Here is a 16,966-nt window from a genome sequence, read left to right as displayed (position 1 = left end):
CAAATTACCATTTGTGAATGCCCAGCGTTTCATGGGTGTTTAGGGGCGGGAAGCTGACATCCTCAGATGCCAGCTGCCCGCCAATGTCCTTATATAAGGGTGCCTCAGAGCACGACCATCTAATGATGTGGGTGTTCCTCCTGTTTATGTAAAACATCCATTCGCAGCCAGTGCAAAGGAATGCGCCTTGCGAATGGCGGGCTGGTGTACAACCATTCGCAAAGCGAGGTTAAGTTGACTCGCAAGGATGCAAATTCGCATCTGAGCGAATCAACCAGTATAACCCCTATCAATACCGATATTTATATGACCAAAGAACAATAAGTGAAAAGCGTAGGTTACGTACTTCTTCCGTAACTTGCGTACCTTTTATTCCTAGTTACATGCGAACAAAGCGTAGCGCAGCGTAGCGTACCTTTACCGTGTATTGTACACGCTTGAATCAATGCAGTAATAGGAGATCCCTTCGCAGTACTTTGTCTCTAATCTGCGAATACATTTTAAGGACAATGTCCGTAACACACCTTATCTCTAGATGCGAATAATTTAGACGAGACCACGATATAACAAGTGAGGAGATAGATTCTCCGTAAATAGTGTATTTAGTCCCTAATGGACAAAAGGGGATTACAGAAATAAGAAAACACAGGATAACACGTGATACAATTATCTAACAATAATAATACAATTCAAACTCTACTAGGGAAAGAAAACAGGCACAGGATACAATCAGCCAACAATACAATAAAAGAAAGTACAGGGAATGCAACCGTTTACCGTCTCAAATATTCGCAGCGCAGTCCGGTCGGAGCTCGCTATATTTAGATTGAACTATAGCCCGGTCAATGGTGAGGGATAGAAGCAGTGCCAAAGTGACCGAGGCAGCCCAGGGTTAGCTATCTTATAGGGTCAGAAGGGGGAGGTCAAAGGCCATTCCTATTGGTCAGGGTTCGAATGTCCAGTCCTCAGTGATTGGGGCAAAGTATTACACCTGGTTTGGATAGGTGCAGGGGGAGTGTACTTTGGTGTCCTTTGTGTGTTGGCATCGTCGTCAGGGGTCGTAAACAGCAACAAGAACCGGTTATATCTAGATTCTTTTGTCACACACAGTTTAACAGAAATAGTCCTTGAAATATAGATTTTGTCCGTAATTATCGGACCATGTGAGTTGTGAAAACTTTGCAACGACCGGAGTACTGCGCATGAGTAACGGAACGGAACGGTACCAAACATTATACAGACAGAAGTATGTAATGCTGATTAAACTATGTGTAGTGCTCTAAACCTTTAATTAACTATATTTTATTTGGTGTAAGTATGGTATTATGAAATTATGTGTAATAGTATGGCTGCGCTTCTGGTCCACTTTGTCACACAGACTCGGGTATGTATACTTTATTTGCGCAACTCTGCGAACCAAAATGGTGGCCATACTATCCTAAAATGGTTTGTGTGCAACTCGACTTTAACAGTCCACCCTTTGACAGTAAATACAAAACTGTCACAGTACAAAAATATTTCCTAAAACACAGAAATTCATAATCCTAACAATAATTTTGGGATCCTTGAATTTTACATAAAAGGGGACTAAACCATCTGCGCTAGGCCAATCCAGGATTATGGATAAATGACGGGCCACATTTATCGAACAATCTACTCAGGGTGATGAAGGATAATATACAATCTTTGGGATAAAAATAAAAACAAGGGAGGTTACAATATATACACTTTTTTAAATATGATATCTTTTAGTGGGTGATGGTTTCAATTCTAGGGTCATATACCAAACCCTGGTCTTCCTCTGCATCCCTCGTTCTTACACTCATGATTTCAGTACGTTTTGTCTTTCCCCGGGTCACCATTTTGACACATTTAAACAATAGCACAAAGACCATGATGGCACCACCGATACAAAGAAGTAGTTTTCCGATATTAGCTATGATTCCTTGCGCCCATTCTCCTAAACCGGAGAACCAGTGCATTGGGTTCAACCAGGAGGTCCATTCGCTGACCTACTTCTGCCAGGCTGACATTGTGTTCCCTTCTAAATTCCCATTTAAGCTGAAGAATCTCATCCATCCGATGATCGATGATTTCTTCTGGGTCTTCAGTATTGTTGGTGATGTAGGTACAACATTTTACCCCAAACTGTGTGGAGAGGGTGACACAATATCCTCCTGTCATGGCTGTCAGATAGTTCAACACCATCCGATGTTGAACTAGCTCTCTTTTATATGCTTGTAACTCTCTCCCAGTGTATCTAAAGGTGTCATCATAAATCTCAGTGATGTTATCTACCAAGCTTGCTAATGCTTGAATATACTTAAAATTTATGACTCCCCTGGCGGTATGGGTAATGTCTAACGCAATGAGGAGTTGGATACCGAATGATTCGTGTATCAATTCAGAGGCTAGGGGCTCCTTCTTTATGGTTAAATCCCTTTTGTGGATTTGGTCATAATGGGTATGAGTGTAAGGAGGAGGTATACCTTTGTGTATGCTTACCATTTCATCATGTGTAAGGGTCATTACTTCGGGTTCAAACGCTAGCACCTCTCGAACCCTGTACCGCCGCGGACTTGGCCTATCCAGCAATGGTTAAATAATCACTTCCACCCTTTTGCTGGTATAGGTTCAGGCCACGCGTTTGGTACAGTGTTCTAGAGTATGAAACGCACGGACGAAGCCCCCAATTATCAATACCGATATTTATATGACCAAAGAACAATAAGTGAAAAGCGTAGGTTACGTACTTTTTCGGTAACTTGCGTACCCTTTATTCCTAGCTACATGCGAACAAAACGTAGCGCAGCGTAGCGTACCTTTACCGTGTATTGTACACGGATGAATCAATGCAGTACTAGGAGATCCCTTCGCAGTACTTAGTCTCTAATCTGCGAATACACTTTAAGGACAAGGTATCGTGGTCTCGTCAAATTATTCGCATCTAGCGATAAGGTGTATTACACACCTTATCGCTAGATGCGAATAATTAGACGAGACCACGATAAAACAAGTGAGGAGATGGATTCTCCGTAAATAGTGTATTTAGTCCCTAGCGGACAAAAGGGGATTACAGAAAGAAGAAAATACAGGGTAACACGTGATACAATTATCTAACAATAATAATACAATTCAAACTCTACTAGGGAAAGAAAACAGGCACAGGATACAATCAGCCAACAATACAATAAAAGAAAGGGTACTTGTGAGTTATCTGGGCGCCCGATTTTTGGATTGTATGCCTTAAGTTAAGGCATACAATCAGATGCGATGCGATGCGATATCGCATCGCATCGCATCGCATGCGACCATCGGATGCGATGACCCGATTTTTCCATAGGAATCAATGTTAAAATGATTCCTATGGAAAAAGGGGTCCTTTTCATACCCCTACTATCCAAGTGGGCATGGAGTTGGATATAAACCTGTGGCGAGCGTAGCGATCCACCGAGCCCGAAGCGTGGCGAGCGAAGCGGGGACGGTATTCTGTGTCCCCTCGCGGGGCTCGCTACGCTCGCCACGCTTCGGGCTCGGTGGCTCGCTACGCTCGCCACAGGTTTATATCCAACTCCATGCCCACTTGGATAGTAGGGGTATGAAAAGGACCCCTTTTTTCCATTGAATTCCATGTTAAAATGGACTCAGTCCATTTTAACATTGATTCCTATGGAAAAATCGGGTCATCGCATCGCATCGCATCCGATGGTCGCATGCGATGCGATGCGATGTGCCCGATGCGACCCGATTTTGAAATCGGGCGCCCAGATAACTCACAAGTACCAAAGAAAGTACAGGGAATGCAACCGTTTACCGGCTCAAATATGCGCAGCGCAGTCCGGTCGGAGCTCGCTATATTCAGATTGAACTATAGCCCGGTCAATGGTGAGGTATAGAAGCAGTGCCGAAGTGACCGAGGCAGCCCAGGTTTAGCTATCTTATAGGGTCAGAAGGGGGAGGTCAAAGGCCATTCCTATTGGTCAGGGTTCGAATGTCCAGTCCTCAGTGATTGGGGCAAAGTATTACACCTGGTTTGGATAGGTGCAGGGGGAGTGAACTTTGGAGTCCTTTGTGTGTTGGCATCGTCGTCGGGGGTCGTAAACAGCAACAAGAACCGGTTATATCTAGATTCTTTTGTCACACACAGTTTAACAGAAATAGTCCATGAAATATAGATTTTGTCCGTAATTATCGGACCATGTGAGTTGCGAAAACTTCGCAATGACCGGAGTACTGCGCATGAGAAACGGAATGTAACAGTACCAAACATTATACAGACAGAAGTATGTAATGCTGATTAAACTATGTGTAGTGCTCTAAACCTTTAATTAACTATATTTTATTTGGTGTAAGTATGGTATTATGAATTTATGTGTAATAGTATGGCTGCGCTTCTGGTCCACTTTGTCACACAGACTCGGGTATGTATACTTTATTTGCGCAACTCTGCGAACCAAAATGGCGGCCATACTATCCTAAAATGGCGTGTGTGCAACTCGACTTTAGATGCCACCCCGCTAGAGTGAAATCCCGCCTGGTCCAGATACTGATTGTTGGGTGGTCAGGTCCAGATACTGAGTGTTGGGTGGTCACGTCCGGATACTGAGTGTTGGATGGTCATGTCCAGATACTGAGTGTTGGATGGTCATGTCTGGATACTGAGTGTTGGATGGTCATGTCCGGATACTGAGTGTTGGGTGGTCAGGTTCAGATAGTGAGTGATGGGTGGTCCGGTCCACATACACGAGTATATGATATTCAGCCGAAAAGACATAATTTATGAATACCAATGTATACGCCATCAAATGAATATGACTAGGAATTAACATTCATTTGAATGGTGATTCCTAATTTACTAAGCGTCCGTATGCAAAAAACGGTTGCTAATTAGTGGGACATGGCCGCTAATTTCCAGTCAAATATGCCTGGAAAATACACCTCATTTTCCATCTGTATTTGGCAGAAGCCTGAAGATCAGTCAGATCCCTGCAGGCTGCAGTGTAAAAAAAAAAAAAAAAAAAAATTATTTAAAAAAACGGAGTGGGGTCCCCCACGGCTATAACCAGCCCCAGGCTCAAGGACCGGTCCTGGTTTTAAAAAAAATCACTGAACAAAGGATGTAGAGGTCCCCTGGATTTTTTAAAACCAGCATCAGGCTCAAAGGCCGGTCCTGGTTCCCAAAATACGGGCCCAACCAGCCAGCAGGGTAATGCCACAGCCGGGCCAAAGCATTTAACCCCTGACCTAGGCCGGAATCATGGGGAAGTCTGGACTCCCCCAATGAAGGGGTCCCCCCTCCAGAATTTACCTGCCCAGGCTGAAGCCTGGGACTGTCCCCGGTACCCCTGGGCGGTGAGCACTGGGCTGATGGTAGTGTAAAAAAATAGAAAAAACTTGTGTATATTGCTGTGGAACTATGAGTTCCAGCAAGACTGCACCATATGCAAGAAGAGATCCACAGCGGGGGTGCTTTTTTTTTAAATAATTTATTTATTTTTTCACGGTTTTCTTTACACAGCAGCCTGCATGGATCTGACTGATCTGTACAGGCTGCCGACTCGTATTTGTAGTTAGTGGCCGTATATATGGCCGCTAAATACGAATACGAGTCGGGCGGAATACGCCTGCCTTCGCCATTGGCCAAATACGAATCCGTAAATACTGCAGATTAGTAAATCTGCCCTATTCACAAATTTTATTTCAAGCTTGTAAACATCTAATGCCATACTTGTCTACTCTCCTGGAATTTCTGAGAAGACATCTGAATTTGGGGGAGAGTCTTGTGGCTTCCAGCAATGTGGGCAACTCTAACAAATCCCGGTGTTTCTGAGATGAAGTGGGTGGGGCAATGGGCATGATGACCCAATTTGCTGTGAGGTGTGTCCAGTGGCGGCTCCAGATGTGGTGCTGCAGCACAGCTCAAAATTCAAAAAGGGGAGCCACACCCACTGCCAGTGGGTCAGTTTGGAATGACAGTTGGTGGCAGTGGGTGTGGCTCCCCTATTTGAAATTTGAACTGTGTTCCAGCCTCTCCTCTGGAGCCTCCCCTGGTTGTAATTGCAATTTGAGCACCGAGTGGCAGCCAAGCAGAGAACTTGAGGATCAGCAGCCAATCAGGAGCCACTAAAGTGTTGGCTCCTGATTGTCTGTTGGCCCACGAGGTCCGAATGGCTGGCTCCATATGTGAAATGCAACCGGTGCTGACTCTGCCTGGCTGTAACCCGGTACTCCAGCTGCAATCAAATCGAACCATCCCAGTCATGGAGGGCCCTATCTAAATTGTCTTACCAGTGGCCCCTAATTTCTGATGCAGCCCTGCCTGCATACAGCACTGCAGATCCAAGCTTCCATGTTAAAGTATTCCTTAGTCCTCTATTGCACTGAGATAAAATTCATCCTTATTCATTTTTCGCCACCTGTTTTATATTTCATAGCGGCATAATTTTATTACATACATTTTGTGTTCTTCTCCTACAACCCAGGATTTTATAGTTTTATTCAGCATGTACAGTGTACGCGCGTGTGTGTGTGTGGTCTGTAACCATGCCTTGGTGTGTGACATAATTACTATTGTGACCTTTTAGGCTTTTCTTCCTCATCCTATATGTGACAGTTACATTTACATATTTATAGTTTTTTTTTTCCTTTTTGCCGTTTCTAAGATTTTTTTTATTCATTACAAATGACAGGAAGCTCCGGCATACACTGTATATATGGCTAACTACTGCTCACTTATATGAGATGAAGTACCACCACTGACCACTAGAGGCCACTCGACAGACCAACTGATTCCTTTGTGTGCTAAAAGATGTCATAACAGAAAGTGAAAACAATCTTTGCAGGGACACTGGTCTCTTTCAAACTTGCTGGATATGGAGAGAGGGAGCTGTGAAGACAGAGATTGGAGACAGGAGCGGATAGGGACTAGGGGGCGGGGTGGAGGGTTTGTGGGCTAAAAACTGTCACCGCTCAAAGTGAAAGTTAAAACTGTCACAGCTCAAAGTTCAAGTACATCGCAGAAGCCGTCATTTTGATGGGTTTTAACTAATTAAAAATAAAACAAGATATCATAGCTTGTGGCTTGATTATTATATTGTACTTGTAATCACCAAACTAGGGCTGATACACGCGTAATAAAACAATAAATGAAGGTTGTGGATTGGCCATTAATACCAATACACCAATATAATATGGTGGTGGTACTTCATGCTTAATGGAGGTTTGACCTGTAATTCTGCCTCCGCTCCGATATGCTGAGCCTGCTGCTTTGATAGAAACATGCACTGCTTGGTGATAGGGAGCTGTGCTGCCACCTCTGACCGCCTCCCAGTACCCCCAGTGCCATCTGCAGAGCAAATGTCTGTAGTGCACCACCCTCAAATACTATGTAGTAAGGACAGTGTTTAGCTCCACCCTCCACCTCCAGGTTCTCATTGGACCACAACCTAATGCTATGTAAAGCAGGAATGACCATTGGTGGGTGAACCCATTGATGGTTCCCTTGTAGACAGTTACCCATACAATCGATGGTGACCATCGGTGCTTAACCCACCAATGGCCATTCTTAGCCAGTGGGTTACATGTCTGGTCATGTGACCTTTTTTTGTGAAAACCATTGACACACAAACTGGCTACAGAGAAGCACTTAGTGGCGCTGTGTAAATGTTTTCCTTGGCATGGACGCCGCTATATGACAAGCATCCTCTACCCGTGTCCTCTGCCCTACTGGCTGCTCCACGTCTCAGGTACACATGCCAACATGTAATCATACACTGAATATAACTAATAATACCACGATCTATAATACAAAGTGGAGCGCCGACTGCTGGATTTAAAGGGACAATCATAATAAATGGCCTTTTAAATCTAGCGGTCAAAGCAGCCGTTTAGTAAATCAGGGCCAGTTTAAAAAAAGGCACAAATGGAACTACAGCTCCAGGCCTCTGCATACATATAGGCCCAGCTGGCCAGACCGTCGGCCATAATTCCTATGTATTAAATCTGTATTTTTATTTTCAATACAAAACTGTTACAATCTACACAAGGGATGCAGTCAATTTGCCGACAGTCAAAGTTCCGACACAGCAAAGATGCCGACATGATCAAAATGCCGACACTGAACAAAATGTCGACGTGTAAAATGTCGACATGTCAAAAAGTAGACATGAGTTTTGCAGACTTGCCCATGCCTGCTCGCGGTCACATGACATCAGCGCCCGTCCCTCATTCGCCAATCTCCGTGCACGATAAAAGTAAGTATAGGCTTACTATTACCTGCGGAGGGAGGAAAAATCCTCCGATGGCGAGCAACCATCAAATGATGGGGGGGGGGAGGGGGGGGTTAGCGAGCAGATCTGAATTACCCCTAAGTTACAGATGTTACATGCGAGATATGGGACCTATTCTACCTTGTCCAAATTAAATGTAAATAATTGTTCACTTGACTCTCACTGAATCCAATTTAGCAGATTCTGAAATTTGCACCCAACTGAAATAATACACAAACATACATAACACACAGACCTGCATAGATCCATATATACAGTGCTATACAGTGCTATATAGATGGATAGATACATATATATATATATAGTGCTATCTGTGGTTTGGTTACAATCAGGGGTACACAGTACCAGCACTTACAATTTTAGAACTAGCTCCATAAACAGACAGAAATCAGAGAGATCCCATCAGGAATGAATACAGCCCCATCTGCCGACTCATCCGGAGCGAGGAACCGGCTCTATATCTGGTGTCAGCGAGTAACTCTAGTACCAGAGCATTGTTCATAGAAAAGACACACAGCATATACAAATAGAGCCGCCGCCGGCCAGCCTGCCCGATAGTCAGATCGAATGCGCTGGTCCGGACTGGCTCACAGGGACGCGCGCGCTGCTGAACCGCACACGTGTCCCCTTCAGCAAAGCAGCGGGGACAGAAGGTTTCCCTGCCTTTCTCGGATTCACTGGTAGATTTATTAAACGTCGATCAGGGGAATATGCGCTATCCCCGTGCGTTATAGCAGGGGATAGCGCATCCCCTGATCTATCACACCCGCCGAGCGTTTACTCTAACGCCGGCGGTGTGGGGCAGGAGGCATAGCGCAGGGGCGATGTTTTGCACTGCGCCCCTGCCTCCTGCCAGATTTATGAACGGTCAGCATCGCTGACCGTTCCGCCGCCTGCAGCTGTCGACTTCGCCAGCTGCAGGCGGCGATGCCCTATACCTAACAGCAGGGACAGCGCTGTCCCTGCTGCTGGGGCTGAGCTGCGCTGGGATCTCGCGAGACTAGCGAGATCCCGCGCATGCGCAGTCAGCCGGCCGGGGGGGAAGGAGACGGCGCATCAGTATTAACTGATGCGCTGTCTCCAGGAGGGACATCGCCGGAGGGGGGAGTTAGCGCTCCCCCACTCCGGCGGCAAGATCTTAGTAGATCTTGTCGGTGTCCCCTCCTGCTTCGCCTCGCTAATGAGGCGAAGCAGGAACTGTTATAGCGGCGCGATAGGCGCCGCTATAATAAATCTACCCCTCAGGAAGCCGGGCGGAGCGTTGCTACAGCCTCCGACAGAACGGGGTGCGCGAGCCACAGGACGGCTCGATCAGTACAGATGTACAGAATATACAGACGTTATTATAACTATCACATGAAAGGGGTAAAGAGATTACGGAGATTACAGAAATGTTCTGATTCCAGCACCTTTGTCAATAAAGGTGCCCATACACGGTGTGATTTGTGGGTGCGATGCGCGCTCCCGCGCACATCCCATCGCACAGTTCAAAAAATATGTGCAGCACATACTTTTTTGAACTAGCTTCCGATCACATCGTATCGCACACAAATTTCACGCAAATCGCTTGCAATGCGGTGCCATGCAGTCCAAAACGCATGCAATTATTGCAACGTCTATGGGCACCTTAAGAAGCAGATTTATCAACAAGTGATATTCTACTTATCAGATGTTATGAATGATAAATGGTGCACCAGCCAATCAGTTCCTAACTGTCATCATTTAAACATAAAACAGTTAGGGGTTGATTGTCTGGAGTGATAACAAATGATACAAGAAAATACCACTCATTGATCAATTATCCCCTGATTTTTTTAAATGGGAATTGGTTATAATAACACACGACTGATTGCAATTTAGCACCGTACTCACCAAAATCATGCCGGTTCTGTAATCTTGGCATAATCCCATCACATTACAAGCCAAGACTGGGTCCATATTAGCCAGGTAAGCCACACAGGACTGCCCCCCCCCCCCCCCCCCCCCCAGCCTGGCACTTACAGTATACATGATGATATATATAAGTACAAATAACTTACAGTATACACAGAGTATATATATATATAAGTACAAATAACTTACAGTATACACAGAGTATATATATAAGTATAAATAACTTACAGTATACACAGAGTATATATATATATAAGTACAAATAACTTACAGTATACACAGAGTATATATATAAGTATAAATAACTTACAGTATACACAGAGTATATATATAAGTATAAATAACTTACAGTATACACAGAGTATATATATAAGTATAAATAACTTACAGTATACACAGAGTATATATATAAGTATAAATAACTTACAGTATACACAGAGGATATATAAGTATAAATAACTTACAGTATACACAGAGGATATATATATAAGTACAAATAACTTACAGTATACAGAGTATATATATAAGTACAAATAACTTACAGTATACACAGAGGATATATATATATAAGTACAAATAACTTACAGTATACACAGAGTATATATATAAGTACAAATAACTTACAGTATACACAGAGTATATATATATAAGTATAAATAACTTACAGTATACACAGATTATATATATATAAGTATAAATAACTTACAGTATACACAGAGGATACATATAAGTATAAATAACTTACAGTATACACAGAGGATATATATAAGTATAAATAACTTACAGTATACACAGAGGATATATATATATAAGTACAAATAACTTACAGTATACACAGAGGATATATAAGTATAAATAACTTACAGTATACACAGAGGATACATATAAGTATAAATAACTTACAGTATACACAGAGGATATATATAATCACAAATAACTTACAGTATTTCCACAGTGGCCGCGTTGCTTTTCCTGCTGATGATTAATTAGGTCCTGAGCAGATTCCCTGATGCACTAACACTGGAGTCTATGGATAAGTGAAGAGTTCGCTGGTGTCTCTGTGGAAGTGCAGCTGCTGTCTCTCTGGATGTGGGACACACTGAGCTGGTCCCTGGCTGATGGAACATTGTATGCTGTGTGTGTGTCACTGGCTGGCTGGACTGGAGTATCCTGCACAGGGTAAAGGGAGGGCTATTGTCATACAGTAGCTCATCCATTAACCCCTTACAGGATGGGTACTGCCATTACTAACCAATGCCATTATCCAGAACTCACTCATCCACTAAAACTCCTGGAATATTCTGCAATGACTCTCATTATGTCGCATGCATGTTACTGTGCAGTGTTCGGCTTTGCAATGTGCTGCTATTGTCCTTCCAGGGCATGGAGTCATAGGGTAGAGGCTATGAATGTCGACATACATTAGGTCAACCACTAAAAGCCGAAAGGGTTTAGGTCGAAAATGGGAAGGTCGACAGTCAAAAAGTGGACATGAGTTTTTCACGTTTTTTTTTTGTCCCAAATGTTGCCGTAAGCCATTACAATGCGTCACCTCACAGGGCTCGCTGTGCTCGCCATGCCTCCGGCACCTTTTTTAAAGCATTTTGTTAATATTGATTATTTCGCATTTCCCGGCGGCTGCACCTCTCTAGTGGTGGAAAAGGACATTGTGTCGCATCTAGCGGGTGACAGTGCCAGCAGGGCCGGCGCCACCACTAGGCAGCCTTAGGCATTTGCCTAGGGCGCCGGCCACTGGAGGGCGGCAGCTTGGAGTTGCCCCCCCCCCCCCCCTGGATGCAGGTGAGAGGTGCTGGTTGAGGCCACAACTCCCCCCCACACCCCCTGGAGCGGCTCGCTGCATCACCCACCTACCCAACCCCCATGGAGTGAGGCGGCAACCCGCGCCGCATCACCCAGCAAGCCCCCCTGGAACATCACGGCGACCTGCTCCGCATCGCATCACCCGGCAAGCCCCCACTGGGAGTGTCACGGCAGCCCTGGGGAGCGTGGCGTCGCACGGCACTACCTCCCCCCCCCACGTGGATCAACACAGCGGGTGAGCTCCGGGGCGTCCCCCTCTGTGGATCGAGTGAGTGCCGGGGCGCCTTGCACCGGCCCTGAGTACCAGGGTGTGTATATAACCAGCTACTGACCTGATTGTATGCGACTGATCTATTCATATTGCCGGACCCAAAATTGTCGGATCTGTGCAGTCTGTAGGGGCAAACGCAGGAATTCCGGAGGGTGGTTTCCAAATCTTGGATTTTAGAGCGATGGTCTCCAGCCCATGAAGGTGTAACAAACTCCCAGAGGTGTAATGACTAAGAGACAATGGAGTCATCTGTCACCGGGCTCCTGCTACCAAGGGGGCACCCCTTCCCTGCGAGTTTGAATCAGTTAATTGAAAGCTGCCGATATTGATTCTGCGGCTGACTCCCCCTCCTAACATCATTTTTGTAAATGCTAAACCCTGTATTAGAACCCATGACCTTTACTGATTGAGCTATTTGGGGGGCACCAATATTTATCTTGCTTCCGAGCAACTGGGACGAACTTACGGCACTGCACACTAATATTAGTGCTGGGTAAATATGACCGCTGTGCAGCCCCCAATATGATTGCTGTGGCTACTGTAGGAAATAGAAAGAACGCTGAAGATTCCAGAGATGGGGAATTCTTAATATATTTATGGGTATCCCACTATAAAGGCTGTTTGTTATAGAATGCCCCAGAAATATTTGATAATTAGGCCCCTTGGAGAGAATAATGCAGAACTCCTACAAGTGTTGCGAAACCGCACAGGGTTGGGGGGAGGTATGGAAAAGTTTGTCAAATGAAAAAAAAAAAAAGAAGTACCCCCCTCTCGACGCCACTGAGTATGGGTCCAGCTCATGCGAAACGTACCGGACGTTGGTATATTGTTTTTTGGGGACATTCCTGTGTCCTGCCCTGGGCCAGCAGTGTCCCGTGGCGCGCGCGGGGGGGTAGTTTTGAGTCCCTGCTGCCCCCTGCTTGTCGGGGATGAACAGACGTATGCGCACAATGTCTATTCCATACAGGCAGAGGGGCAGCAGTGTCAAAACAAAAAAAATTCGGCCACGCAGCTGCGACGCGCGCGAAGGTCCCTCTGAGCCACCTATGAAAGTTAAGAGGTATGCCCTTGCCGTCCTCCATTATTACGTAGACACAACAAACAATCCTATAATTTTCTGTGTACTCTATAAAGGAGCATTACCCACAAAGTGCACCAATAACACACACAGCCAACATAAGCAGAAGCTAAATAAATACACACAGTATCACATTGGTTTATTTTGTAACAACAAATAACATAAACCATCCGACCTGCCGTGTATAGTAGTAGGGGCAGTATCCTAACACTAACATCAATATATACAATATATACTTTCTTGCAATAAAATGTTTTGCAAACTTTAAACTCATTTAATTATACATATTAGGAAACGGATTTGAATGACAGTTAACCTTAGCTAAGGACACAGAAGTAGGATACATGTCAGTGAGGAGGTAATAAGAGAGCGACAATTCCCATCGTAGCGGAGACAATCTATGACATCACATCCTGGCTGATGAGCATCTGACATTGGTCCACGGCATATTTAACGTATCTGGAAGAAAGGGTCTAATCTCTGCAGATAGCGCAGACGGGTGGCTGGCAGCCAACTTCCTCCACTGATATCAGCTATTAAACAAGAAAAAAAAATTCCAAATGGCTCTATGAAATTAATAACAGAGATGTTGTTGGAGTTGGGATAAGCGGCTGTATCGCTCAGCTGTCTGTCACTGCACATTGGACTCGTATGTGTCCATAATACAATTCAAGTGGGGCCGTCAATTATACGGCACCTGATCCAAAACTCCTAGGTAGAGAGGTAGTTAGTATATTAAAGCTCGGGGAATACATATATATATATATATATATATATATATATATATATATTTTTTTTTTTTTTTAAATGTACCCAGAAAAAAAGATAAATCTTAAATGAGATCAGAACAATTCTCTGCCGATGTTCACTCAGGGCCTGATTCAGAACTTATCGCTCATATGCAGAGCTGCGATGTCCGCCAGTGAATACTTGCCCCGTGCAAATCTGCGAGTGACCGGGGCAGCGATGGGTACCGTTGGTGGCGGTGGGGGAGACAGAGGATGGCAGTGGGGAGATCTGTCGCCACGGGGGGCGGGGGCTGGCGATGAAATCGCCAGCCCCCGCAAAGATGAAATGCGCTCCATCTGTAAGTCTGACCCTACTGGTTATCTTTGAAAGAATCAGGCTGATCAGGGCCGGAGCTGACGTCAAGCACCCTCCCTTAAAATGCCTGGGCACGCCTTCGTTTTCCTGACACTCCCAGAAAACGTCCGGGTACCACCGCCACTCTGCAGCCGCTTTGTCTTTATAATGCACTTTCTGCTGCTATTTCCCCACCTAGAAGAAGGCAGGAGCCATTGCCGGAGCATGGACTGTTATGTCGACATTGTCTCAGTCGACAGTCAAAAGGTGGACCACTATTGGTTGACATTTAAATTTTCAATGTCGACCTATATATATATATATTAGGTCGACATGGTCAAATGGCGACACAAGCAAAAGGTCCCCATGAAAAAGGACGACATGGAAAATGGTCGACATGAGTTTCCACTTTTTGACGTCCATGTTGACATAGGTTGACATGGACACTCTGTTTGTGTACCGCGTTGCCTCACTTGGCAGGCACTATTTTATTCTCTCTCTGTGCCCACTGGGATGGGATGGTGTGAACAAGTCATTTAAAAAAATAAAATCATGAAAAACATATGCCACACCTTTTCCATGTCAATCTTCTGTTGTGTCGACTTTTTGACCATGTCGACCTAATGCATGTCATCATTTTTTTTAATATGTAAACCTTTTGACTGACAACCAATAGCAGTCGACCTAGTCATCTCATCCACCGCCACTGGACATGTGAGACATCATGAGAACATCCCCGTTTTACCGCATTTTCCTATGTACTAAAACCCGGCTGCACCGATACCGCCGGTCAGGGTATCGCCACCTTTGGGTGCTACATATCTTTCTCACAGGTATAAACACAGCAGGTAGCAGAATAGCTTTCGAAGCTTTTGCTTCGAGCAGGCTTAGAGTAATGTGATGCCTATTCAATAAATTCCAAATGCAATTCATCCCTAAGCATATTATTACGTTTTTGTGGGAATTACAATAAATACTTATTTTATTGTGAACACTGGACTGCCTGCATCCTGTAGGCACTACCTATATTTATTGGATGTGTTGTTTTTCCATACCATCATAGCATTAGCCAAATCAGTGTAGACACAAGATATTTTAACAAAAAAAATGTGTTTAACTGAAGAAAGATTACTGACAAAAATTCTTATCCTTACAGCTAACAGCAGCAGCAGCATGCTATGGGTTAGTGGACATCAGCACAGACAAGGACCCTGTGTGATCATGTTCTGCTGTCTCTCTCAGGACTTCTCACCACTGGGAATAATGAAAGTCATCATTGAAATAAGTATGGATAACCAGTAGTGGGGATGCTGCTTACGTTCAGGATGCCGTCAATCTGGATTCTGGTGCCAACATGCTGATCAATGTCAGCATTCCATCACCTGTCTCCTGGTGGTATTTGGGATGCCGTGATCAGTATTGTGACTGCCTGCATCCCGTCTGCAGGGATGCTGAACAAATCCAGCTACAGGAATCTGAAGGATCTGGGATATTAAGAGACCAATGCTGGACAGCAGGAGATTTATTACTGAAACGGGAGCCTTCTAAAGGATGCGGGAGGATAAACAACTATGGTCTATGTACTAAGCACATGATGGCTAACCTTCACAATCCAGCTGTTGTTCAACTACACATCCCAGCATGCTCTGCGTCAGATTTAGCATGGCCAAATAGCAAAACTGAAGCAGAGCATGCTGGATGTGTAGTTCAACAACAGCTGGAGTGTCACGGGTTTGCCATCAAGGTATTAAGCTTTCAAGAGAAATAATGTGGACAGAGATAAAGTACCAGCCAATCTGCTAACTGTCATTTTGTAAACACATACTGTAAAGGCCCCCATACACTAGGGCGACTTGTCCTTAGGACAAGTCGCCCCGACTTCCCCCTGAGCTTCCCCGGCTGCTCCCCGGGGGAGCTTGATTAGATTGGCACTTGATGTGCCATTTTTTACATGTGATAAATCGTCTCGATTTATCACATGTAAAAAACCCGGGGAGCGGGGGGGGGGGGGGGGGGCTACAGAGGTGGGAGCTGGGGGGCTGGGGGGGACACGTCTGTGTCCCCCGCTGCTGGGGACGCTGCGGGGGACAGTGTCTGTGCAAGGCGGTAGAGGGAGCAGGGGGGGCTGGGGACGCTGCGGGGGACACGTCTGTGTCCCCCGCTGCTGGGGACGCTGCGGGGGACAGCGTCTGTGCGAGGCGGTAGAGGGAGCAGGTGGGGCTGGGGACGCTGCGGGGGACACAGGCGGCATAGAGCCGGGCAGGGGGAGCCGGCCGGGAGCTGTCAGTAATGAATAAAAAAAAAAAGCCCATACAATGAATGGGCGGCCTGTGATTGGCTGAGCGCTCTCTCAGCCAGTCAGCAATTGGCTGAGAGAGCGCTCAGCAGCCAATCACAGGCTGCCCATTCATTGTATGGGCTTTTTTTAAAATTCATTACTGATAGCTCCCGGCCGGCTCCCCCTGCCCGGCTCTATGCCGCCTGTGTCCCCCGCAGCGTCCCCAGCCCCCCCTGCTCCCTCTACCGCCTCGC

General features: G+C 45.4%; 1 protein-coding gene across 1 annotated transcript in view; it reads right to left on the bottom strand.

Annotated features, from left to right (window-relative positions):
* LOC146041725 (free fatty acid receptor 2-like) overlaps positions 1–11,302 on the bottom strand; it is a 45,949-nt gene extending 34,647 nt beyond the window's left edge. Inside the window, exon 1 of the mRNA XM_083161639.1 lies at positions 11,124–11,302. The gene's annotated coding sequence lies outside the window, so the exon portion shown is untranslated. The remainder of the gene's footprint in view (positions 1–11,123) is intronic.
* Between the last annotated feature and the right edge of the window lie 5,664 nt (positions 11,303–16,966).

This window comes from Crinia signifera, chromosome 19, assembly GCF_055691185.1.
Source record: "Crinia signifera chromosome 19, ASM5569118v1, whole genome shotgun sequence".
Taxonomy (NCBI): Eukaryota; Metazoa; Chordata; class Amphibia; order Anura; family Myobatrachidae; genus Crinia; species Crinia signifera.
This window is presented reverse-complemented; position numbering and strand designations above follow the sequence as displayed.